Source organism: Canis lupus, chromosome 12, assembly GCF_048164855.1.
Source record: "Canis lupus baileyi chromosome 12, mCanLup2.hap1, whole genome shotgun sequence".
NCBI lineage: Eukaryota > Metazoa > Chordata > Mammalia > Carnivora > Canidae > Canis > Canis lupus.
Window position 1 is genome coordinate 21,844,921 of NC_132849.1, and position 15,971 is coordinate 21,860,891.

The window sequence follows — 15,971 nt, forward strand, 5'->3', positions numbered from 1 at the left end:
TTAGTTATTTGTCTTATTTTTAAAATATCTTTTGCCTCATAAATCTATTTGGATTAAATGGGAATTATGATCCTAAAATATTCTTTTATTTGTATGGTAAATCATTTTAAAACTATACTTTTGCTTAGCATTTTGAATTGATGTTTTATCTTTCTTATTAATAAGTATTTTCATAAGCCACTTTTTTTCTGATGTACTCTCCCTTAAAAAATATGCCTAGTAAGGACTGGTATCTCTACATATATACAGAGATCTATATTTATTTATTTATTTATTCATGAGAGACACAGAGAGAGAAAGAGAGAAAGAGAGAGAGAGAGAGAGAGGCAGAGACACAGGCAGAGGGAGAAGCAGGCTCTATACAGAGAGCCTGATGTGGGACTTGATCCCGGGACTCCAGGATCATGCCCTGGGCTGAAGGCAGGTGCTAAATCACTGAGCCACCCAGAGATCCCCTAGAGATCTATATATAGATCTCTACAAAATTATTTTGATTTTCTCATGGTGTCAGTGATTGCTATTAAAATAATAATCTGGACATAGAATGATAGAGTCAGAAGTACAGGCCATCTCAATCAGGTGTTTCTCTGCACCATGTTTTTCTCTGTAGGTGAGGCCCCTTCACCAAGGCAAACTGCAAGTATCTGTCTTTCTACTTAAACCACCTCTGTGCCAGGGATATCCTATAAATAAACTCAGTGCTATTGTCCCCTGCTTCAGGGATAAGCCCATACTTTTCTGATAGGTTTAGATGCTATTGAGGTAAAGCAGCCAAATATATATTTCGATTAAGAATCTTTACAAATCTCCATGAGCTTTCTTATCCTACTTATTTTAGGAGGTACTTCTATCTCTCACGGGGGAATGTTGTGTGATGGTATGGGAGAGTGTAGTCTCTTCATCTTTATATCTAGAAGAGATATATGCTACACCATTCACAGTTTTCAGAGCCGATACAGAAATTTCTAAATTATTGGGACTTAAATCTAAATTTTAATGTGAGGGTTGGATATCTGAGTACACATCTCACATTTCCTAGTAACTGTTTAAAGGTTTAAATGGTTAATTATATCTGAAAGTTCATGGGGAAACAGGTAAAAACCTATCTTCCTTTTTTCCCCCGTGGTGCTATAATTAAAACAGGAAAGCAAAGGGCATCTGGAAAACAAAATAAGTGTAGCATAATTAAATATCAAGTTTCAATAATAAAATGGTAAAAGTTATTATGGGGAAAACCAATGCTCTTTTGAACAATATGATAAGCAATTACAGAATATTAATCCCCAGACAAATCAGAACTATGAAATCATTCTATTTTCATCCACATACAACAAGAGCTCTCCTAAGCAGAAGTGGGATAATTGAGGAGAAATGTGAACCAAGAGCATATTTGCTAAACCAGAGGATGGTAGGTAAAGGATACCGAGCAAAACATTTTTTTTTTTTTTTTTTTGGCCAATGTCTGTTCAAGGGGATTATAGACAATGAACACTTTGTCCATTAATCTAAGTTACCTCAGTACTTTAACATCTAAAATATATTGTGACAATATTTTTTTGTCCAAAGAATATCTCAAGAATGAAAAGGTAGCATTATTGAGGTACCTGGATGGCTCAGTCATAAAGCATCTGACTCTTGGTTTTAGATCAGATCATAATCTCAGGATTGGATTCCATGTGCTCAGTGTGGAGTCTGCTTGAGAGTCTCTACCTCTCCCTCTATTGCTTCTCTCTCTCTCTCTCTCTCTCTCTCTCTCTCTCAAATTAAATAAATAAAATCTTGGGAGGAAAAGATAGCACTATTAAAAGTTATACCAGACCTAAGTAAAAACCAGATCTTTTCTGAGTGAATCAATGTATGGTCGCCAAACTAAAACTCTACTTTGATTTGGATTCTTCTCACTTGGGAAACAACATATCAGATAAATTGCAAATTCTTCTTCCTAATATTCAGAGCTCTCCTTAATGTGACTCCATATCGCCTATTACTCCATTGCTGTCAGGCTGTCCTGGGAAAGAATTAACATGAGATTTTCAGGGTGACTATCCTAGTAATGAATCATGGAAGTCTTCACTTCCGTCAACATCTCAGTGACTGTGAGTGTCAGATTATTAACTTCCATGGAAGGATAATGATAACTTTCTGGGTTCCCATCTGCTTGTAATTTAAGGTACTTTTTTCCTACCAGGTCAGAGGAGTAGAAAAGTGGGATCTTCTCTTCCTCGGTTGGAAAAATTTATATAATCTAGGTATGATCTTGAGCAACGACTGGGAAAGCAATGTGTGGATTTTGAGAAGTAGAGTTCAGCTCACTGCATTAGCAAAAGCTCAAGAAAGTTTCAGGGGAATTCCCATGGGCTTAGGGGTTCAGGCTGACTAGGAAATGTGAGTTAGAGGCAGTGAGATCCAAATCTAAACACCATCAGTTAGTCTGGAGTGTTTATGTAATGGAGTAAGTGAGACCAGATTAAATGGGAAAGCTTTAGCTAGGATACTAACAGGTGCCTTGGGATCACTCACTGTGGCCAAACAGGTTTCAAAACAGTGGGCTAATTCTAATGATGAGCACACCTAAGGCTATTGATAACCATACTGCCCTAGCTTTGACATTCAAACAAGAATTGATTTGGAACATGTGGGTTCCTTGGGGATAAGGGTGAATGTATAGATCTGAGCAATTAGTGAAGAGGAAAGAGGACAGGAGCTAACAGCAGCACATTTTGGGACAGATGGTGGATATTCAAAACCTAGTTACTCATGCATCAATAAAATGATTTCAAAAGCTACTTGGACTTTTTTTTTGAGTACTTGTAAATACTATTGACAATAGACATTTTAAATTTAGCAGCTGATTCACTGACCTATTATAATTAGTTCTGGTAGCACCTGTTTATGATGAAAGACATATAGATTTAGTCAGACTCTTATCTTCTTGTCTGAAACCTTAATGCTGGAATCTCCTAACTCACAACTGGACTGTGAACATTGATTACTCTCACAGCTTGCACAGATATGGGTAATTGGCTTGAATTTTTATTGACTGTGTGAAATGGGGAGTTACCCTAATTAACATGACAAAAAACTTGTACTTTGTACTTTCCCGTTTCTGTGTGTTACAAATCACCTAAATTGATATATCTGCAGCTTTCTGGTATTGCAATTGTGTTTGTGCATTTACTTACAGATCCGTTAATGTAAGAGGAAATGTGTCTACAATTAAGAGATTAAGTCTGTTATTCTCAACATATAGCCTTATATGTTTTCCTAGTATAATTCTCAGGAGTTTTATTCTTATCTTCTTTGTCCTCTATAGTGAATATCTTCTTGACACTGCTTTAAAATTGAAGGTTCCTGTCCATCATTGCCTTAGGCTACCCAACTTTTTATTCATATATCAATTGGAAAGTTGTCATGATTGTTTCAATCCAGGAAACTGAGGCAGAGTTAGTGTTGTACTCACTGCACTCATGAAAATAGAATACTTAGCCATTTTCTTCAATGTGTTAACAAGTAAAGCACTGGGCACCTAACATGAGGTTATGGAATTTGGAGATGGTTAAGATTTGTTTTTTTCCTCTGGTGATTTGAAGCTGAGTTTATCTTTGAAATACTCTTTGATGCTAATATTTTGCCTCATTGTATTATTATAGTCCAACATTACCAGATAAGTTTCCAAATACTTCTCTTTTGGATGCTTTGTATGTGCCTAGTAGTTTCAGAATTACCTTTTGAACATTGCTTTTATAGGCTAATCCTTATCTTTTTAATATTTCACTCTTTCCTTGTGGAATGTCAAACCCCTTCGGTAATAATTTTAAAATTTTTAAGTGTCCTCTACATAGTAGCTAGTTGGGTAACCAAAATAACATTGTAAGATTGGAAAGGCAATTATTTAATCTCTGTTTTACCTCTATTTGCTTTGTTGAGAAAGCAGAGACACACAAAAACTTAATGATTTGTTCATGTTAAAATAGCTATTAGAAGATGAAATCACAAACTTAGGGCACAAGGGAGTCTCATAAGTACTTCCATTCATAAATTAACTGATATACGAACTGATGAAATCTGAATATATGTAAATGTGCCATATTTGCAAAATGACACCAAATAAGTTGAAAATAGCAAACAAAAAACATTGTGGTGGTTAGGAGCATGCAGTTGGAGTAAGAAAGATCTAAACATGCGTCCTTTCTTTGACACTCAGCAGCTCAGTCTCCCTAAATATTATGCATCCTTAAAATGAGCATAAATTTCATTCTGACCTCATAAAATAATTATGGGAATTAAAAGCAACAGTGAGGGCAGCCCGGTGGCTCAGCGGTTTAGCGCTGCCTTTAGTCCGGGGCGTGATCCTGGAGACCCGGAATCGAGTCTCACGTCAGGCTCCCTGCATGGAGCCTGCTTCTCTCTCTGTCGATCTCTCTCTGTGTCTCTCATGAATAAATAAATAAAATCTTTACAAAAACAAAACAAAAGGCAACAGTGGACATTAAGTGCATTAACATAAGAAACCAACCTTGATAAACACTTAATAAATTTTAACTTTTATTGAAATTTAGATCTAATATAAATAGAACTATTGTTATAACTACTTATTGGTTGTGGGTAGACTAAGACTTGAGTGTTTTGTTTTTTTTTTAACTGAAATCTAACTTGGAGGGCTAGATATCTTGCTCAGCAAATTTTCGAGCATTCTATATTGATAATCATTCTTTTGGTACTTGCTAGGAACTCTGTATTATCTGTTCAGACTGTTTTGTCTCTTCTGTTAACTTCTACTTTTGAGGCCACACCTAATTCTGTTTTATTTTCTCCTTTTGATTTTAGTATAAGAGAGAGAGCCTGGTTTCCTGCTACTATACCATCTTATGGTACATTTTATGAGAACAACCTTGTAGATGATGAATAAACAACCAGACCTTAGGTACTAAACAGTAAATGCCAAGTTATATGTGCTTCCATGATCTCACTCCACATATCCCTGATTATCTTTTCTGCAGATGGTAAAAAATGCTAATTTGGCTCAGTTTAAATCTCTAATGACTAAGAATGACTAAGAAACCCTGGAAGTGACTAAATTTTCAGGCAATTAATAGGTTAATTTTTTTTTTTTTTTTTTTTGGTCAGGCGGCAGCATAACTTGAGACAGATAATGTACTTCTATAACAGAAAAAGAAAGTTGCTTTCCATACCCAGAATTTTTCTCATACAACATGTTCTCAACACATATGTATATATTAAGTTGTAACTCTGGTAGTTATTTATTCTGTTTGCTAACTAATTGTGGCTCTGTCTTCTGGAACCATGACAAGATTGTACTTCCTGGTCATTTAGGGGATGAGTGGAACTAAAAGTTATACTTGGAAATGACATAGGTCCTGTCTGAGACATAATTCTTAGTTCCTTGTGTAAGAGTCACCTGAATTCTTTTTCAAAACTGAGTAATAGCTTCTCCATTAGCTGGAGTCTCTGAGTGTCCCAATCCAGTATAATCTGGTCAACTCTCACTAATTGAAAAACATAGAGCAGTTAAAATTAAATTTCACTTCAGAGCAAGGCATTAATGTTTATAGTCAAGTGCATACTGCCTATGTCCCCTGACAAAGAGCATAAAGACACTGGAAATGAATCCTTCTAACATATGCATGACTGTCACATTCTACCCTGAGGAAAAGTGAAAGCAGAAGTGTTCTGCCTAAATTGAGGGGACGAAGATGCACTACTGAGATTTGAAATTAATCTTTTTCCTTCCCCAATTACAAGTGTTAACCCTTGTGAAAAATGAATAAATAAGACTACTGCTAGTATTTGAGGATTTACTTTCTTTGGCTATTCATGTTATTCTGTCATTTTATTTTTACTACAAACTTAGAAAGTATTTGTTTTTATTGTCATTTTAAAATCACACCCCCATCTCAAAAATGCTAAAACATTTGCTCTTAATCAAATGCCTAGCAAAATGTTGAATAATATCAACCCAGATCTGACTAAGTTCGATAGATTAACACTTTACATCATTCAGTTTGGTCTCTCACAGAATTGAGATACACCTGGAAAGGTCTCCAAAATTAGATCATTCCTTATAATATGAATCACCCATCAAAGAAGAAATATTTCAAAGATTATTTATAGTCACCTCTAAGCAACATTCTCATCAGAAGGCAAATTAACTTAATGGAAAAGGGGTGTGGTTAGAAATCTAATACACTGGTATATCTCTGAGTTCTACTATAAGTCCCATGGCTTATGATATTTTCTTAATTTATTGCCTCAGATCTTTCATTTACTGAACTTACTTCATTAAATTCTCCATTGCACTATGATAATGCCAGAGATAATATAAGGCTCTCTCTGATTGTTTTTAAGATTTATTTATTTATTTGTGAGAGTGCATGTATGCACTGAGAGTGCATGTATGCCCTGTGGAGGTAGTGAATGGGGGAAGGGCAGAGGGGGAGAATCTTCAGGCAGACTCCCTGCTGAATGCAGAGCCCCACAAGAAGCTCAGTCTCAGGACACATGAGATCATGACCTGACCTGAAACCAAGAGTCAGACATTTAACTGACTGAGCCACCGAGGTACCCCATAAAAGTTCTATGTTTTAACTCAGGAGTTATCTCTGATCAATCTCTTTCTGCTTAGATAAAACTTAGATATTTCTGTTATTTTTCTTACAGTTGCAAACTAAGCTTATTCTATTGTTTGTGTGTGATTTCTACTTTGCATGATGGTGTATTTTATCTTTTTTCCAAAACAGACCTTCTTATATGTCCTTTAGAAATACAGACCGTCTTCTATGCCCTTTCTGAAAATCTAATGCTCAATAGTTTCTTGACTTTCCTGGATTTATAAGTAAACTACGTGATATATAATAATTGAGTAATCACATTTTATTACTTGGAATCATCCAGATCAATTACTTAAGTTTTCCATGTTTATCCTAATTTAGAAAATTCAAAATTCCTACGTTGTATAAAGCATGCTTTGTGGAAAGTAAATTAACTTTAGAAAAGAATTAATGGAAAGTCATTAAAATACTTTAAAGACTTAAATGACTGATATTCAAATCTCAATATCCAGCCCTTAAAAATGAATATTTCTACTTGGATGTTCCACAGGCCTCTCAGATTCAGTGCCTTCGAATTGAACTTCATAATTTTTCCATCCTAACTAGGGGCTACTCCTGTGTTTTCTGTCAGAGAGTGACATCACATATCCTAATCGATTCCCTCAATTTAACTTACTTCATATCCAATCAATCACTAAACTGTTTTTATAATTATATTTGTTAAATTTCCCCTAAATTTTATTTCTTCAGTTATGTTCTGGAATAAATCTTATGTCTTGCCATGAAGAGTGGAGCTGCCTTCTAACTGGTCTTCCTGTCTTCTTCATTGCTTATAATGCCAAACAAGATGTATTCACAGGCTGGATTCAAGTGAACAGGATGTTGAAACTTGGCATTTATCATTCTTTTTTGATGTTTCTCTAAACATAATGTGATAAACTGTTAGATGTTTTATTAAACAAGGGTTTTTCTCTCCCTTGGGGAACAGAAGTAACCTTTTTCACAAGTCCTGTCCATACCTTTGGAAGTCCACTTTGCCAATTCAATTAACTACTTTTATATTCTCCAGAACCCAAGTGGTGATTAAGTTCAATTTCACAGCGCAATTATAAATGTCTCCTTGATTTGTTCCCAGAAAATTTCAATATGGATCCACAGAGGCTAAACTTACATTAACTTGATCTTGTGTTTACATTTATACATGAAAGGATATATTATTCTATTAATAATCTCAAATTATCTTTAACTTATCACACTCACCAGACAATAATATGCAATGAGTATGAATAGACAGTATTGACTAGAAAAACAGTCATGACTTCAGTGGCACTTCAAATGTTCCATTATGTAATTTCTTTTCCTGAAGCAGAAAGCCTGGCAATATTTTGTCTAATGACCTACTTTCATTTTTCTCTGTGACTGTTTTACACTTTCATGCAGATTTAGTTAGGTGCTTTTTAAACTCTAACCTACTTCTTTTTTTTTTTTTTTTTCTAACCTACTTCTTAACTCAATTTTGCTTCTTTTCTTTCCTTGTGTAGCTAGATGGGTGTACTCATCTCTCCACCCTACCTTTTTGTTTTGTTTTGTTTTTTACTTTTTTCATGCTTTCTATCTTACTTTAAAAGTCTAAACCTGGTATCTGTTTGTGAGCATACATTGTATTAAAAGTGGATCTTATTCCACTTTAGACAACTTTTCTTTCCTTTCCAATACATGCACTACATGTTATTCATCACATACAAAATTCTGAGGGCCACCTTGTTCTTTCTCTGAATCTACTAATTTTCAGTGTTAGAGCATTCCAGGTACAGAAACCTGATTTCTGTCATGATCCTGAAAGTGGTGATAAGTCTGTAATTTTTTTTCTTTACAAACTAAGAAGAGGACATTACATGTACACTGTCAGATTTTAATATTTACTCAAAATATGACAAGGAGCCAATTATATAATTCTTCTAATTTACTTTCTTTACCTGAAAAACAGGAGTAATATGATCTATTTACTATGCTTTTTTGTGTGGATAATGTGATTATTTTTTCCTTCTTGTAGTCAAGAGAGGAGTATGAGAAGGGAGAGATAAGGGAGGGGAAGAAGTGCTTAAAAATATATTCCAAGAGAGAAATATATCTCTATTTTCCAGAATAAATCATTAGACTACCATACTGGCTAATTTTTTTATTTCAACGTCACATCCCTTTCTATATACATTTTGATATATTATTTATAAGTCCTTTCAAAATAAATATTTCTATATATTAACTTCTGGGTCAATTAGTTAAGTGCCACTTTGGCAGAAATGTGCTTCATTTTGTTAATAACAACTGTTTCATATCTTATATACCTACCTTTGATTTTTTGATTTTTAGAGTAAGCTAAATTAAGTATTCATTATGTTCAACTGATACTAGCGCTGCACTGACATTTAGTATACCTTATTTTGTCAGATTTTTCTCCCTAACAATGACATTCATGCAACAGTTAGTGTGAAATCTTAAGGAAGTTATCCTATTGATTCCAAAGCAATCTTTCACTTCATCCATCACTGACACCTTTCCAGTATCTCTTCTTTGTTCTTCATTTAGCATTTGTGATGGCAAAATCATAACATTCAAGAAATTGCCCTGTATTGAACCTAGTAATCCAGTAAACTTTGGCTTCAATAACATGCTGTGTACTTAAAAGAAGTAAATATTTGGAATCCATTGTGTGCTCATAAAAGCATAGTATTTAGAGGCACATAGGGGTGTCAAGATCACAAAAGTAATTTAGGAGACCACTCAGAACATCATCACATTTCAAATAAGCTAGAAAACCAGTCTGAAATATATCAGGTAGCAATTATGTTGAGAGCCACTCTAAGCCTTATTGTGTCAAAAATTGTGCTTCATTTTTGCTTTACTATTTCTTCAATATATAATAACATTTCATCCATAAACACTCCATAAAAATAGATTATAAATGAATTTATGTAATTGCCATTTATATAAGTGGAAAGGCAATTGGCTGTTATTTAAAATTAAGTTCTAGTTCAACTTCTTTTTCTAATTAGTTGAATCCTTGGGAAATAATATAGTTAATGATTCCTTTATATAGAAGACTACAACCTCTCTCACAGGAGATCAAAATGACAAAAGTGGAAACACTGTGTAAATTACTGAACTTAATTCTTTCTTTTAGAGAAACAGTATGAGCCTCTTTTACTCCAAAATTCAATTTCAGGTAAATTGCTGGTCCAGATCCCTATAAGGGTTTAGATGCCTAAGCTAAGGGAAATAAAAGGCAAAGCTTACCAAACCTTTTTGATCAATCCTACATCCTTGATCCCATGTTTATGTTAGGGGGGGCACTAGTGCTTTTGATTATCAGAAAGCATTTGTGCAAATTATATGATGATCTTCACCAAATTCATATTTTGTAAACATCTGACTGTCATTGATTTCATTATGATGACTAAATACAAGAGGAATATATTTGGTTCCCAAACACATTGATAATGCATTCTTCCTTACTTGGACACTTATTTATCCTCTCTTCTTGAAATCTCATGTTTTATTTTGTTCCTTTCTGAAATCTTCAGGTGCTCAGCTATGTGTTGTCCTAACTTGATTAATTTAAAATATATGGATAAGAAGCAAAATAGTTATATCTTTCATAAAGGACTTCTACTTTATGAATGTCTTATATTTTTACTCAAGCATCTTATTCCTTTATTTTCTTACCAGGGGGATATTTTCCACTCATCTATGAATTTTTGTTAGAAAAAGAACTATTACTTTGTACCCTGCCCTCTATTTTTAGCATGTGCATTATGGAATATCATTATTCAGAATTATATGGTCATTTTACATGATTTTGAGGTCTATCACCATTCCAAATACATTGTTCAAATCATATAGTAATTTAAATATTAAATTTGCTGCATGTTATCCATAAATTTGATAAACATGACATCTCTATTATTAACATGTCATAAAAGTAGATTAGGTACAATAGTCTGTATGTAAGATCCTGAGGTAACCACAAGAAATCACTCAACCAGTTGACCAAAATCCAACTTATATTTAGGCACCATTGTTTGATTTCTTAGCCAATAAATTGTTGTTGCCACCATCTTTCCTTTGCAACTTCAAGTATAAGAAATACTATCAAATGCATTACTGATCCCTATGTCTGTCTGATTTTTCTAATATCTATTCATCTATTATATTTCCCAGGGAAATGAATGGGTTTAGTGTGATCCCAAGTGACCTGAACCATATGTTAGTGGTCCTTGATTATAGAATCTTGCCTAGGTTCAACATTTTGTGAACCAGTCCACAGCTTGTTAACTCCATTTTGAGTCTCCATTGTAAAAGTCAAAATGAAATTTGCCAATTTTACACATATTATTCTCCTATTTACAATAATGGCTCAATGATCACCACTGTCCATTTCAGAGATCTTGCTTACTAGTTCTTCACTCCAGTGTCAAATTCGTCTGCTGGGGAACTTGAAATGATTCAAATGGCTGGTTGCTCACATAAAATATCCTGATCCACCATGAACATCATCTGGAAAGCGGCTCCCAGTATTTGTATTTATGCTCCTATTTTAGTCCAGTGGTCATTTTACTTGATGGAGAAGACAAAAGCCAAATACTGATTACATTTTCTGATTTTCTAGATTCATCATTTAGCACTTTCAATACTTCCTTGGTAAAATCTCAAATATTAACAAAATTAGAAAATCATCACAGCTTCTCCACTGGCACCAAGATGAAGAACTGTTTTTTCCTTGATTTTTTTGTGCTAAAAATAAAAAAAAGAAGCATTTATGTCTAACTTAGCAATTTTCCTATCTCAGCTCATGTGGGGCTTTTCCATTAATGCTATTATTATTTTTATTTTGCAGTCTTTGGTTATATTTACCTTGATTTTCCTTTTACCTGTTTATGCACCCTTTTGAAATGTAAATACATTTGTATACAAAATCTGCTTTCAGACTATACATCACATTAGCTCTGAAGAATAAATTCAAATTTAATTCATAAAAATTCATTTTTTTTTCCTGGAAAAGTCAGTAATTCTCTCTAAGCCATAGTTTCATCATCTGTGAAATAAGTGTAGTAAAAACACCTATCTTAACTTTTGATTTAAAGTGGCATTTAGGTGTCCCTTTCAAAGGTGGACAGAGACCATTTAGGCCTCATTCTCTAACTTTTCTGAGTAAAATATGATAATTTTTACATATATGGCCAAACATGAAATCTGGAATGGCAAGTCTTCAGATGCCAGAAATAAGATTTCAAAATCATAGAGAGTATTTTGAAGCTCATAAAAATTATTGTGGTATTGAAACTGTATATATAACTTAGAGAATTTGGCTTTACCCCAGTGAGGGAAGAAAAGTAAGAAGTAGAAACAAAATAAGCATCCTTACCTTGTTCTTTATTAAACATGGAGAAGTGATTAGGGAGAGTAGTTTATATTAGGTTAAATATAATGGTTTAGTCTTATGCACTGGGGAATATTTTTTTCCCCTACAGTTTCCACTTAGAAAATGACCCCTATCTTATATCATACACAAAAATCAACTCAAACTGGATTAAAGACTTAAATGTAAGACCTTAATCCATTAAAGTCCTAAAAAACATAGAGGAGAAATCTCCTTGACATGCATCTTAGAAATTTTTTTATGACCCCAAAAGCAAGGCAACAAAAGCAGAAATAAACAAGCAAAACTACATCAAATAAAAAGCTTCTGCACATCATATAAAAAGCTTTCTGCACAACAACGGAAAAAAAGCAACAAATTGAAAAGTCAATCTACAAATAGAAGAATGTATTTCTAAACCATATATCTAATAAAAATTAACACCCAAATATATAAGGAAGTCATATAACACAGAAACAAAAAAAAATAACCCAATTAGAAAATGGACAAATTATAAAGCTACTATAATCAAGATAGTGTGGTATATATAAATAGGACAATGGAGCAGAATCGAAAGTCTAGAACTGGATCCATATAAGCATATTTAACTGATCTCTGACAAGGGAGCAACGATAACACAATAGTGTAAACATAATCTTTCCAACAGATGGTGCTGGAACAACTGGGTATGTATATATATATATATAAAACAAGACACAAACCTTACAGCCTTCACAGACATTAACTCAAAATAGATCACAGACCTAAATGTAAAACACAGAACTACAACATTCTTAGAAGATAGCATAGGAGAAAATCCTAGATAAGTTGGATATGGTAATGACTTCTCAGACATAACAGCAAAGGAACAACCTATGACAGAAATGATTGATAAGCTGGACTTCATTACTCTTAAAACTCAGCTCTGTGAAGACGGTGTCAAGAGAATGATAAGACAAGCCACAGGTTGGAACAAAATGTTTACATGCAAAAGACATAACTGATAAAAGATTGTTGTTCAAAATGTACAAACTTAAAACTCCACAATAAGAAAATAAAGAACTTAATTAAAAAATGGGCCAAAGACTTTAAAAGATACTTCACCCAAGAAGATATACAGATGGTAAGCAGTCACGTGAAAAGATGCTCAAAACATGTCATCAGGAAAATGCAAATTAAAGTGACATACCAATACATACCTAGTAGAATGGTCAAAATCCAGAACACTGACAACACTGAACAATCAATAATGTATTTCTTGATTACTGCTTTTGTACTAACAACTGTGACAGGTGATTTCATAATCTGTTACTTAATTACTCAAGATAGGTATGTTTATTCACTTTTCCCATTCCTATCCCTGAGCATTCTGAAGTAAGAGAGCTAATCCGTTTTTTTTCCATAGGTGTCACATGAGGCCAGAACTAGATGAAGCACTACTTAACACTATCAAATTAGAGTTACATAAAAATGTAATTCTATAGGTGGAAAATTCTTAAGATTACATAGTCAAGGTTTCTTTAAGTACAGCATGTTACCATATAAATTTTGAATTTTCCTGAGATTAGTATCCACTACCTCACAGTCTAGTTATTTCCATTGCTGTATAGCTTTATTTGTTAGAATGTCTTCTTTATACTACACTAAAATAGCTTCCTGAAATTTGTATCAAATCAGTCTGTTTTCTCCTCCAGAATTATACAACAAACTTCAAAATCTTCTTCCACAGGGATGCCATGCTTCCTGTAATTGAAGATAAAATCATAATTTCTCTTACTAAGATTCATCTCTGTGGCCTCAGCTGTATTAATTGCTCCTCATTTAAAGGATTTCAATATCTTGTACAAATACTATGCTACTGTTCAATTAGACTTACCTTGCAACATCCAATACTAATTATGCAATTGATTATATAGGTAATATATATACATATATTCAATAAATATAAACAATTTATAAAGTAGAAACAATTCAATCACAACAATTGTGATTTGAATTTAGTAGTAGTCTCTCACTTCCCTTATTCTGGATTACATAAATTAATAATTCATGTTATGTTTTGTTCTTTTTCCTCAAATCTTCTGAGATGATTTTGACTAGCTTTTGTCATCCAGAAACTAGTTGTCAGACTTACTGCCTGAACACACTAGTGTATCATAATCTGTGAAGTACTTACTTTGTCTCAGGCATTTTGTTGCAACTAATAACTACTATAAAATATGGGTTACTTACTTTAACATTATTATGGTATAACTAATTTACATTCCAGTGTTCTTTATTAAATAACAAAGAGAAAATGAAATGGTCTATAATTTTTTCACAACAAAGAATGGCTATATTGAAGACTATCTATCTATCTCTCTCTATATATTTATATATACATGCCTCGATTTAAAATATAGATAAATAGATATAAAATCAATAAACAACACATGATACTGGTTTGTAAGTTCTTTTTTATTTTCTCCAAAAATGTTAGAAATTGTTTTATGTATTTATTTTTGCAAATGTGTGTGAGATTTCCTAGGTTATAAAATCAGGATAAAAGCTGCTGAGTTACAGGGTATGGCTCTTTTCAAGTTTACTAAATATTGACAAATGTCTTTCATACTGGTTATAGAAATACACACATTCTTCAGCAGTATATAAAAATTCTTATAGCTCCACATTCTTCCTTTCTCTTGTTCCTTAACTGTTTCTCCCCAGTTTTATTGAGGCATAAAGTTGACATATAACATTGTATTAGTTTAATGTATACAACATAATGATTTGGTATAGGTATGTATTGTGAAATTATTAACACAATAAGTTTAGTTAACATCTATCACCTAACAGAGTTACTTATTTTTCTTGTGATAAGAACTTTTAAGCTATACTCTCGTAACAACTTTCAAATATACAACATAATATTTCTACCTATAGTCACCATGCTATACATTATATCACCAGGACTTATTTATAACTAGAAATTTGTACATTCTGACCCATTTTCCCTCAGATCCCCCATTCCCAATTCTGGTAACCATCAGTCTGTTCTCTTTTATGAGTTAGATGTTTTGAGATTCCACACATAAGTGGTATCATACAGTATTTGTCTTTTACTGTCTGACTTATTTCACTCAGCATCATGCCCTTATTCCATACATGTCACAAATAGCAGGCTCCCCCTTTTCCTTCTGGCAGAATAGTATTCCATTGTATATTTATACCACATTAACTTTATCCATTAATCCATCATTGGGCACTTTGGTTGTTTCCATGTCTTGGGTATTTTTAAACAATGCCTCAGTGAACATGAGGGTGCAGATACCTCTTTGAGACAATGATTTCATTTCCTTCAGATATACACACAGAGTGGGATTGCTGGATAAGTAGTCTTCTTTCTAATTTTTTAGGAACTTCCAAACTGTTTTTCATACTGATTGAAGTAACTTACTTTCCCACCAAAAATGTACAAAGTTTCCCTTTTCTCCATATCTTTGCCGATACCTATTATTTCTTGTCTGGCCAACTAACTAGAAGCTCATAAGAGATTGGGAATCAACTGCTTCTTTTCTTTGGGTTATGTTCTCAGTAGATTTTCATGTTTATCCTTCTTGTTACTATTTAATGCATAACATTATTTTTGGTCTGTTTGTCTATTCCAATTCCATGTATTACAGCAAATTTTTCTTGACTTACAATAAGACTTTGTGATAGAGAACTCTCCTCTGACATGGCTCTCCTTCTTGTCATGTTTCCTTACCAATTTTAATGGATCACTTCAAATCTGTTTTGATACTCTATTGCAATAGATTTTTAGAATATGGGTGAAGAGCAAATAAACATTTTCCCTTTGAAAATTAAGAGGGGAATGAGACTCCATGAGATCAGAGTATTTCCCATAGCATCTAGGAAAGTATTTATACATTGTCAGTACTTAATTAAAGCTTTATTGTTACAGTAAGAGATAATGCCAGCGAGTGTATTAACAAGTATATAAGATA

General features: G+C 33.3%; 1 long non-coding RNA gene across 3 annotated transcripts in view; it reads right to left on the bottom strand.

Annotated features, from left to right (window-relative positions):
- The window catches only part of LOC140600664 (uncharacterized), a 138,116-nt gene that overhangs the window by 110,083 nt on the left and 12,062 nt on the right, over window positions 1-15,971 (bottom strand). Inside the window, exon 4 of one of the 3 annotated variants that reach the window (XR_012003836.1) lies at window positions 13,346-13,728. The exons of the other annotated variants lie outside the window; for them this stretch is intronic. This is a non-coding gene — a long non-coding RNA (uncharacterized lncRNA). Of the gene's footprint in view, window positions 1-13,345; window positions 13,729-15,971 lie in introns of those variants that run through there. 3 annotated transcript variants of the gene reach the window in all.